We start from the raw sequence: 12,009 nt of genomic DNA, 5'->3' as shown, positions 1-12,009 counted from the left end.
TGCCTTTTTTAGAATTTCTATTTCAAAATGGAAAGTTAATATTCCTAGATGAACATATTATAGACCCATATTCTCCTAAATTTTCTGTGTCCTAAATTAGACATTTGCTGTCCTTTGGACACAACTGCATGCTAGTGAAATTTCTCATTTTCTTTCTCTTTTGTTAGTTTTAAAAAAAGAATTGGAAAATGTTATTGAGTGCAAGCGGCTTATTAAACCCAAGACGATCAAGGCAACACCCCAGGAGTCACAGTTCTGGAAGGAACTAAAGGTAACATTATCACAACTGTATTGTGGGCTGGAGTAAAAGATGAGTAATCTGCTTAGTTTATGATGAGTCCTGCTCTGACAAGGAGTTTCAGGAGTATTTGAGAGAAAGTGGTCTTTATTCCTTTCTGATGATGTCTCATACCCTAAACTGCAGCAGGGGAAGGGCTTTTCAGAGTTTCTGTGTCTCCTGCTTTTGCTTCACAGGCAAATAGGCTGGATCAGGTGAGGAACAGGTAGCCCACTGTTGCCCAAGATAAGCACTTTGGAATAATAGCAATTTTAGAGCATATAGGAGTTTGTAATAGCTTCCTCTGCCCTTGGACAGAAGGGAAAAAAAATAGCATAGAGAAACATCACCCAAGGGCATGCCTGAGCTGTGAGTATAGTTTGATATAAGATGATTCTGCCCATACTAGTGGCAGAACGAGATGAACTGGAGGACACAATGGAGATGCACCTGAGCAGGCTGGAGGGAGCCCAGTTCTGGCCAGGAGTCAGCGGAGCCAAACACAGGCCTTATTATCTCCAGGGTAAAGAAGCTAATTAACTCTCAAGAGCGCTGTGGTGCCTAGTTATGAACAAGGGTACTTCCAGTGAGGGCGTTCCCCACTGCCGTGGTGTGGACGTGTTCATCTCCGCTGTCCTGGATATCTTCGTGCTGTGCTTCACTGGGTAGTGTTGGCATCTGCTAAACCCACGTTTCCTTCTCCCTTGCACAGCTCAATGCTATGCTTCTTCAATACGTATTGGGTTGTCTTGTATATGTGTATACATTTATATAAATGTATACGTTACAAGGAGCTAAGATTAACAAATTTGGTCTCAATGTGTTAGTTTCTACAGGCCTTAATACTTAAGTATTTCTTCTGATACTTAAGAACGAGCAACTAGGAATGTTTATTTCACCTGCAAAAAGGCTGGACTATGCAAATGTGGGTGGAAATTAGGACCTTATGATGTTTATTTAGTTCTGTCATTTTTAATAGATTTAGGTAGTGTCATTGGATGATACAGTAAAAAATTCTCTAACACTGATGTTTCTCTTTTTTGTCTTTGATGTCTTAATACTTGCAAGGAAATATGTGCACTTGATGTATGCTTATCTTTTGTGAAATTTGAAATTTTTGTGACATGAAAATTTTGACTTGAATTATCTTGTTTTCCACTGCTATTTAATTTCTGCTTTAATATTATGCTCCTATACCAAATTAAGAAGTTGTATTTTATTACAGGATTTAATTCAGAAATATGAAGGGGATCTATCCCAGCTGTCAAAAAGATGTGATGAAATGAAGAAGCTTTATAGCAACATACTGGTACATATCGTATTAAAATGCAATGAAATAAAATCTACGCTTCTTTTAAAAAAAAAAAAGAGGAAGAAGTGCCAGAAGTTCTCATACTTCACATGCTTTATAGTTATACTGTGCACAGAAACGGGAAAAAAAAATCACATCTAACAGTGGTGGAATATTTTGAATGAAAACCTGGCTTTTATTTTCCTTGAGGACTTACATCCCACTTTTTAGAGAGTCTATGGCCCAAGTATCAAAAAAGAAGAGTAGATGTTCATGAACTTTATAAATTCAATGAGCTTAACTGTTGAATGTTTTCAACATGTTTCAGAAAATGTTATGGAAAATAACAATGCTTTCTGCTGCCTACCAGCCATCATATCTGTGGCTGGTAGGTAGCTGCAAATATTCTGTTACTTGTGCTGAGGTTTTTTTCCTAGTATCAAGCTTATAGTCTCGGGTATTGATTTAGCTACTGTTACTTGAGTGAGAGAGAGACAGGGATAGAGATGTTAGTAGTAGCAGAGATCTAAAAAATGAGCAGAGCAGAAAGGAAGCTCCATGGGTAGAAGATTTCTGATAAAGAAACTGTCTGTTCTTGTTTGTTCCTATTATATTCACCCACTCTTGCATCAGAGAAGCACCTAATTTTCTCAATCATTTTTTCCTCTGAACAGAAGCAACCCATCTAGGTCCAATACACTAGAAAACGTTTTTTGAGTCAGAAGGTCACACCAGAAGGAATGATAAAGCTCCACGCTGCAATTTTAACAACATAGCATGTAGATGACTCGTTTAGTACAATGTTCTTGGAGTGTGATAGAAATTTAGGAGTTCTCCGCTATGGTAACTGTATTCTCCAGCAGAATATTCACAGTAGGAGGTTTTAAGGAAAGTGATAGATTTGCTGAAATGCAGTGCTATTCTCTGAACTGGGATAACTTCCCAGTCCTGGGATTAGGACATAGCTTTAAGTGGTGTTGGTTTTATTTTTTTCCTTTTTTTATGAGGGAGAGGGATTAGAAGTAGATAGGTTTTAAGATAGGCAAATGTTACACAGGAAGATGCAGCCAGGAAGACGTTTGGGGACCTAGCTGAACAGACACTGAAGATTAGTGAGATGTTTGAGAGAGGAAATTTAATTAGTAGTGTTTTACTAAAGTGATATTGTAAGAATGTGCAAGAGTTTCTTTGTGTCTTTTGCAGCTTTTCACAAACGGGAAGAGTCCATACTCTGCATCTACTAAAAAAAAAGTCCATCTCTGCATCTACTACTTAATCCAGACACTGCATGTCCATACATAATTTCTCTCCAGCTGTGTACATTCAGCCAGGAGGCATGATGCTGTGCTATAGATATATGCGTGAGGCTCTTTGCTTTCCTTCCTTGTATTGGAAACTCTCATCTGAGACTCTTATTTGCATCTGAAGGGATTTCATTTTCCATGTAGCTGGAAGTTTCCTCAAGTTTAACCCAGCTGCTTCATGGTCTCCCTTCCTCATTATTCTCTAAAGTGAGGCATTTGATATATTTCTCTCACTTAGAACGGATTTTTTCTTTTGAATAATGTTATTGCTAGGCAGATCTTTTTGCATATTTATAAAGCAGCAAAAATGTAAAGCAAATATTAAATAGGATGGGTGATCAAAGACCAGGCTGTCATCTCAACAGAACTAGGAAGGAATAGTCCAGCTTACCTGGGGGAATATCTGATCTGGAAATGTGTTGTAGGTAGCCATGGAAATCATGTTACACATAAAACAAAAAATCCACAGGCCTACCTTATGATTTTATATTCTGCTTATAAAATCAATAATGACCTTGGCATGTGACACTTCTATGGAACGAACAATAAATTGGGGATAACTGCCTGTGGTATAGCTGTGGGCTATCAACTTCTCACAGATGGTCATTAGCTCCAGGAAATGCCTCTCTCATTACTGTTTAACTGATGGTACACCATGGGTGAGTGGCGAGGCGTGCCAAAGATCAAGGGCTTGGAGCACCAGGAGGTGCAATTAGGAACACAACAGGCAAAACTATTAATCAGGTGTCACCAGTTAATGTTAAAGTTTTTGGATTGGATTATATGTGAGTGGTTCCTTTACTGGTTCTGATTTCCAGGCAGAGGGTTTGCTCCTAGGAACATGTTAGATGATGTCCAAGTGAACATGTTTAGATAATGACGGATACCTGTCCAAACCTTTCTGTATATTTTGGTTGCAATCTGGAATACTGAAATACAACTGCATTGCTGTTCAGCCTTGGGAGAGCTGTAGCTCTCAATTACAGCCAAGATAAGAACTTGTAGCAACACAGGATGCCTTTTTAAACTTTTTGATGAAGCCTTTGGAGTAAGTCCTCTAGATTTGTTCTGCTCAATTGGAAAGCCCTTGCAGGCAGTGTTATGTTAACTCATGGATCCTGTTCAGGAGGAATCTTTGAAAATGATGACAAATCTCTTGAATTAAACCTTAGCAGTAGGTTTAACATCAAAAATGCTTTCCTATCCTAGAACTGGAGAACCTTTGTGGAAGTAATTTTAGTAAATGCAGGAATCCTCCCTAGTACTGAACTTTGCAATATGACTGCCTTTTGCTTCTTGTTTTATAGCGGAGCCGATGTGATGCCAATATTGTTCACGTCTTTTCAAAACCTTTCCATCTGTTCACCTTTTTCAGGTGAAGGAAAGAAGTGAGCAGGGAAAGGTGGCTCTTTGATAAATTACTTCTTCTCCTGAAAATGTCCTGCTTCCCTATGAGTATTATTGTTTGTTTACAAAGCAAAATGACAGAAAAGGAAAACTTTTTGGCTTGAACGTGCTGCTGCCATGCCCACCATGGATACAAACTGTTTCCCTAATGTATGGATTTCTTTTATGAATGGGTTCATCGAACTGCAGAGCTGGGAAGCTTCATGATTTACTGATTTTTCTGCTCTTCAGCTGGAGATCCATAGTCCAGCCAGAGAGACTGGTTATACAGAAACCCAGGTTACGGAGGAAATTCAATGACAAGTCCTGGGCCGCTTTTGATTGGGATGTTTTGGATCTCAGCTTGCTGGAGATTTTAGCCAGCTCTAAGTGTTGTTGTTATTGTTGTTGTTATTACTATTATTATTATTGTTATGCTTTTCTCCTTGCTTTTATAATTCATTAAGATCCTGGACATGATTTAGATTACTTGGATATACTAATGTTAAATATTTTTTTCTTTCAATTTACAGGTAAAATTTGGGGAGGCGCAAGACCTAGACTCTCAGGAATTATTTGGATGGATATCTTCGTTCATTAGTGAGTTTAGGAAGGCCTGTGCTGAAGTCATGCAATAAGGACAACACAAATCTTATAAAGAGGTGAGGGAAAGAGAAGTCCAGGAAATAATGTTTAAGTTAATTGATTTGAAAGTTTCTCTGCTTATAAGTAGCTCGTAGACAGTATATAGTTTGTACAGTAGTATACCTTGATTTTAAGAGCTATTCAAGTTATAATGTGTAATTTGTAGATGGTATTTGACCTGTAGGATCACAGATCACTTATGAGCCTCTCTTTCGTTTTTCTGATGTATGTGCTGTTGTACCTTGAGATGCCTGTATCTTTAGAAAGGAGACACTTTTGACATTTTATAATTTCTCTTTTTAATCTTTTCCTTTGATACCTAGTCTTCTGACTGAGTTTTAACTATTACTTTCAATGAATATGTTTCTGTATGGTGATGTAATTTTTAATTATTTTTGCTGTGGTTTTCTAAATACAACTTTACAAGTTTTATAATGAAATGGGGAGCTGTTACCCACAGAGGAGAATATTTAGCAGAAATTCTTATTTGTCTTTCTGCTATTAAAGCTTTGCAGCCTTAGTATGTAATGTGTCTGACTGGGTGTTTTCATTTTTTTTTCCCCAAGGTAGTACAATAAAACGGTGCTTTTTAATGCTAATGCCATGTATTCAGGTAAAATACTATAGAAGTCAATCAATATGAGAGATTTGCATTGGCAAGAAGAGAAAAATGTCGAAAAGCAAAATAAAAATGGGTCACGAGGCATCTAGGTAATGGATACTGGAGATAATTATCCATGGTTTTCAAAAGAGAAAATACTTCTGTTGCATTTGTTGGCTTTTACATATTTTTAATTAGAATAATTATCTGAAGCTCAAATATGTGAGAAGAAAAGGAGGCCTATAAATACAAAACCAAAATGAACGTGTTTAACATTGAAAGCAGAAAATAGTTCTAAAAGATTATTGATAAAATTTTGCATTTCTCTCTACTGGTTTTGCAAACAGTGTTGTGTGAGAAAAAGTGTATTACCTGACTTATTTTAGGTCTGACTGCCCAAATCTCACAGTGTTTGGCTTTGATAGCAATGCTGAACACTATCCCTGACTTCAGTGCTAGGAGGAGTTAGGGCTAACCATCCGAAACTCGTAGATGCACTTACATCTAAAAATTACATTTCAGCTGGCATATAAAGTCTCTCTATATCCAGCATTTCATTTGCTGTTCTAGGTGTGACCACTGCTGAAATCTAGGTATTTAGAGAAAGGTGCACCCACCAGCTAGGTGCTGCAATACCTAGAATTTAGCGCTGGTCATGTCAGACAGTAAAGGACAATCGCCAGGAATACAGACGCTTGGACACTGTCTGGAAAGTGGAGATAACTCCACCAGAGATAAGGGCTTCACTTCACATCAACCTCAATAAATCTGCTGAGGGAGGAGGATGCAGCTGAAGCCCTGCCCTCCACAGGCACTCCTGTTTTAGAGATGAATCTGGTCCCGAGCGAAACAACTTCTGTTTCAAAGTAGTGAGCAGGGATCATAAGTGCTCTTTAAAATGATAGCTCCCACCTCTATTTTGAGGAGTCATCGAGGAAGCAGAATCTTGCCCTGAAGGATTCAAATTCTTATAAACTTTCTTTTAAAGGGCTGCTCTGGCCAAAAGGTGTGCTGAGTAGTCAGCATCTCCTTCCCAGCCAGTGATCAATAACTCCAGAGAAATGTCTTCAACAGGAGGCACCAGGTGTTAGGCAAGTGCGCCGACAAACAAAGAAGCAACAGCTCTTCCAGCTTTGTGAGAAGCAAACCTGGCACCAGCTGCGAATGCCAATGGGCCTCACTGCTTAACTTCTCTGCCTTACATCCATCCCTCATCTTAGAGGATGTGTAAAAAGATCTTTGAGGAAGAGGCTCAACAGCCTGTGTATTTAGTATGCTGTCATGGTTTAGCCCCAGCCGGCTCGCTCACTCCTTCCCCCTCGGTGGGACGGGGAGGAGAATCGGAAGGAAAAGGTAGAACTTGTGGTTGTGATACAGACAGTTTACTAGGGCAGCACAGGGAGAGAAGAAATAAGAACAATGATAATACTAATAAAAGAACACACAAAATGAGTGATGCACAGTGTAATTGTTCACCACCCGAAACCTGATGTCCAGCCCCCTCCCAAGCTGCCACCCCTCCCCGGGCCAACTCCTCCAGTTTATATACTGAGCATGATGTCATATGGTATCGAATATTCCCCTTGGCCAGTTTGGGTCAACTGTCCTGGCTGTGTCCACTCCCAGCTCCTTGGGAGAATTAACTCTATCCCAGCCGAACCCAGGACATATGTTTAATATAATTTTCCAGGCACCTACTTGTCATATATAGAAACTGCCTGACGTGAGGCAGAGGATGCCTGAACTAGAGCTCTGCATTGCAGCAGCAGAAAATTACCCAGTGGGTCCCCTCAGCTTTGTCTCGCCCGCGTTGCTGCCATCCGTAAGCTCTTGCGTGTCTGCACGAACAAAGTGCATCATTTTGGCTTCTCAGCAGTCTTGTCAGGACTATGCTTCCAGTTAAGAACATGCAGTCATGTTTCTCGGAGGCAAAAGGAATAAAATAAAAAACAAATAGCAAAATTATTACCCCTGATACTTATTGTACAGAAAATTATTTACAGGAGCAAATAAAGGGATTTAATTTTACGGAAAACATATTGGCTACATTTGCCTCAAGTCAGCATCAAAGCAGTGACATCTGGTTGACGCTGAAGTCAGTGGCATCTATCCTTGTATCAGGAGCTACAGCTTACCTCGCTCATTTCTGATTGAAAGGAAAATTAAATTGTTTTTTAACTTCTGGCATCTCTATACCACAATGTCCTATTCTCCTGGTTTTGGCTGAGATAGAGCTAATTTTCTTCTTAGTAGCTGGTATAGTGCTACAGTTTTGGAGGACAATACTGATACTACACTGACATTTTTAGTTATCGCTAAGCAGTCATGGACTTTCAGCTTCCCATGTTCTGCCAGGTGCACAAGAAGATGGGAGGTAGCACAGCCAGGACAACTGACTCAAACTGACCAAAGGGTTATTTCATACTGTATGACGTCATGCTCAGTATATAAACCAGGGCAGTTGGCCAGCAGTGAGATGATCTGTGCTCGGGAATGGGCTGGGCATTGGTCAGTGGGTGCTGAGCAATTGCATTGTGCATCATTTGTTTTGTATTTTCTTTTATTATAATTGTTGTCATTGTTATTATTAATTTCCTCCCCTGTCCTGTTAAACTGTGTTTATCTCAACCTATGAGTTTTGGGTTTTTTTCCCCAACTGTCCTCCTCATCCCACTGTGGGTGGGTAAATGAGTGAGCGGCTGCATGGTGCTTAGTTTCAGCTGGGGATAAACCACAGCACCTACACAGTGCATGTACTTGTAAGTGTAAACAACACTTGCAGTTTTTGATGTGTATCGTTACTGCTCCGAAATCTGAACCATCTTAATTTATATGTGAATCATGTAAGATAATCCTGAATACAAGTGCCATTTCCATGGTATCAAGATCCCTGCATCCCTGAACAACATTCGTGATGGTCATGATAAGTTTCATGTTTTTCTACCATTACCTTAGCTCAGGAGTCCTGGGAAGTCTCTAACTATTTTTTTTTTCCATGACCCGCTTTTTTCCCTATTATTATATCTAACAGCTTGTACTTGTTTTATAGCTCAGCTGGCATGGCTTCTTCCAATTAAAAATATATTCTACACATTAGTCAATATCTGTGTATTTGTGTGAATATCCTGGAGCATTAATTTAAAAAATTAATGTCCAAATACCTTCTTGGCAAGAAGTTCTAACCCCTTCAGAGAGCACGAAGCTTTCCTATGGAGTGGGAGCTTACGGAGGAGACATGTTTCAATTTTCTCAAACAAGCTATTTCTTCACTGCCTGTAAGTTTCAGAAACCTCCTGATTTATATGTAAAAATAATAAGTAGACCTTATTCTCTACCTCATTCTTTTTCCCCAAGTGTTATTTTGCATTAGCTTGAGTTTTTCAAGTCTCTTAGAGTAAACCATATTACTAAGTTTTAGTGGTATAAAGAATAATAGTTGCTATGCCTCAACATTTATTTGGAATTATGTAGACAAGCTTTAGGTCTCCGTGTGGATAATGTCTGCAGCTGACAGTTTTATCCTGCAAACCTGCAGTCATAAAAGTCAAAGCATCAGGTGAGCTTCTTGTTTGTGGAAATGACTACAATTGGGAGCACTCCGACAAGTAGCAACCTGGAAGAACTGTAGTATTTTTGCATCTGGGTTATTTGTTTCCCTACGAAACCCACAAAGCTGATATTTGGCATATTATGAAGTATGAAAGCTAAATGATGACATTATATAATTAGTTCTACCCAGTAAAATTAGTCTCAGTATTCAGTTGTGTGAAGTACGGCTGCAGGTCAAATGCTGTACTGATTTTTCTTTTGTGACAGCTCAACTCCTTGCTCCAGAAAGTGAGAGAGATGTCTTTTGAAAGTTTGTTTCCTTAAAATGCACACTGCTGGTAGTATGTGCAGTACTTGTGCAAGAACAGGAAAGGTAATTTCTGGATCTCTTGTTAAACATTAGTTGTCTCCAGCAGAACTGTGACTGAGAGAAGCCCCGCGCTCTGGGATTGCAGCTCTCCATAGAAATCTGTGACTTCTTTCCACCTGCCCAGTGCCTCTGTGTATTCAAATCTGCCCTGAGAAATGCTGAAAGAAATGGAGCTTGTATAGGCGCAGGTCACAGAATTGACTTGAGCTCCCAGAGAGCCCAGTGTTACATGCGTACCAGCACTCAGAAGGGTTTTCCACGAATTCAGTTCGAAATATAAATATCTTCCCCCAGAGGCAGAAATTTCTGAGTTTCCTCAAACCAAAAATGTAAAGAGCTAAGATTATCCAAGACGAGATTCAAAGGAAAAAGTTTAACTTCCATAAACAGACAATTATATCCTAGAACAAGGGCTGAACTTTGATGTCCAGTTTTCCTTTTTTTAAATCTTTTCCTGTTCGAACTGGCAGAAGACCAGACGACAGGCAGAGTGCCCCTGCTAATTTGTGTAAATGAACAGTAAAGTAAAAATAAAATTGTGGTAATTTAGAAGGTGTTCTATGCATAAAAGCTTTGAAGTCACTTATGTATGCTGGTCTTCTAGTTTGAATTAATGCTTTTCAAATACAAACACCAATTGCAAGAGAAGAAAAGAATTGTGTTAGACAAAGTGAATAAAAACATGGGGTCTCTAAAAGGGAACCTGTTGGGCATTCACTGTACAACAACTGAAGCCTGAAAGTATTCTTAAAAAATACTCACTCCTGTGCTTAAGAAGTTGCTGCTAATGATGATTCAGAAGAACCACAAACAAATTTCAAGCTGCTCACCTTAAAGGAGAACATATTAAAGAATTCAAACTGAGGGACTGCTTTGATGAAGTGCTGAGGTGCTTTGACTCAAACAGGGACTCAGCTCTCGGTAAGATCCTTCCCTGCGTCGCTGATGGAAGATTTGCTGTGGATATTCATAGAACCAAGACTTCATTCCCTGATTTGAAAGACATTTTCAGACTGCCAAATTGCTCAACTATTAAGTTTTTTCACCAAACTAAGTGCAACTATTCTTTTTTTCGCTGTTGCTGCTACCCAAGAAGAATGTACCAGAAGTTGAACCATCTACTTTATTCCCAAAGAGAGAGCCTTTTAATGAAAACTCTAACTCAGACTCATGCAGGTATGGATGCTTTGTGCAAATCAGATTTTATTTAGCATTAACTTGAGTATTTCACGTCACAGCATATTACTGCAGCTGACGAGAAGCATCTAAGCAGCAGACTGTGCTCTCTTTGGCTATACACTGAAATGATTGCAGGGATTGCTAAATGTGCTTAAGCCTTACACTTGCTGCCTGTTTACCCAGGGATGAATTTTGCCCATTGAGAATATTTTAGTCAAGGACAGTCAGCAGTAATTAAACAACAGAAAACTACAAAGTAGGTAAATATTGCTTTAAGCTCATTTTACAAATAAGACATTTGAAACAAAAGGTTTCAGATGCAGATTTAAGTGTCTGGATGCAATTTAAAAATGCTGCAATCTGTTTTGAAACATAAATAACTGACACTCTTTTGCTTGTGGAAGGATAAATAATTGGTGATGCATGCTATGGTGATATCATTTACTCATGAGCATTGAACCAAAAAAGAGAAGATAACCCCAAAGGTTATTGTCTGTAAAGATCAAGTACTGATGAGCATATTTATACCAAAATTATTCTTGTTGCTCCTGGAAATTTTCCTGAACAAGCTCTATAGGGCTTGGCCTGAAATGATGTAATTATAAATAGAAGTTCGCTTGACTCAATTTCAAAGCAGGAACTTTTCCCAGTCAGTAGATAATTCCTAGATAATATCCCAAGTTGCTGTCATTAATGCTTAAATCGAAGTTTGTTATTTGGAATCCTGCCATTTAAAACAATCTGATGTCTCACTTTGTTGTCAGGAATTAAGCTGATTAGGAAAATTAAAAAACAACCAAAATCCTTTTTGATTATGGATTTACTGAACTCACCCTGCAAAAGGACATCCCGGCTGTGATGACTCTGCTCTCCCAGCCACAGCACAGCTTGGGCTGCGTTTGCTGGGACGGAGCCAGCCTGCCGCGCGCTGAGCTGACCAACGCTCCTCCGGCTCTCGCAGCCTCTCCGTTAGAGGCACCAGCTGTGCAAAACAGGCATTTTGGGGAATGAAATGTAGAAAACAGTTGTGATTCATTTCAGTCGCTCCCACCTCTTCCTCTTGCAGCTGTGCAAAAACCGTCAAGTGTTATGGAGCTGCACACAGATGCGACTGTCCTGAGACTGGGACAGTCAGCTGGAAGGAGGAAACCCAAGTGCCAGTCTCTATTTCAAGAAATGTTTGTATATTTTTATATTGAAAATCTGTTGGTTAAAATAAAGAACCACTGTTGGTACAGAGGCCAGAGCTCCCACCTACCTCTCTTCAAGACAAGACTGAGGAGCTAGAACCCTATTTCTATGAATGTGGTGACTACACTTGGATTTTGGATCCAGTTCTGAGGACCAAACGCACAGAAGTTATGCAGAGCCTGTGTTGTAGGTGTGTAAATCCTTTCTATCAATTTG

At 39.3% G+C, this 12,009-nt stretch overlaps 1 non-coding gene across 1 annotated transcript in view; it reads left to right on the top strand.

Annotated features, from left to right (window-relative positions):
- The window catches only part of LOC104381049 (uncharacterized), a 31,600-nt gene extending 26,704 nt beyond the window's left edge, over window positions 1-4,896 (top strand). The window contains exons 18-20 of the transcript XR_015222704.1: window positions 168-271; window positions 1,503-1,586; window positions 4,792-4,896. This is a non-coding gene — a transcript (uncharacterized LOC104381049). The remainder of the gene's footprint in view (window positions 1-167; window positions 272-1,502; window positions 1,587-4,791) is intronic.
- Window positions 4,897-12,009: the final 7,113 nt, after the last annotated feature.

The sequence above is a fragment of the Tauraco erythrolophus genome, chromosome 18 (assembly GCF_009769465.1).
Source record: "Tauraco erythrolophus isolate bTauEry1 chromosome 18, bTauEry1.pri, whole genome shotgun sequence".
In the NCBI taxonomy this organism is placed as follows: Eukaryota; Metazoa; Chordata; class Aves; order Musophagiformes; family Musophagidae; genus Tauraco; species Tauraco erythrolophus.
The sequence above is the reverse complement of the archived record's forward strand: the minus strand, read 5'-3'. Positions and strand labels throughout refer to the sequence as shown.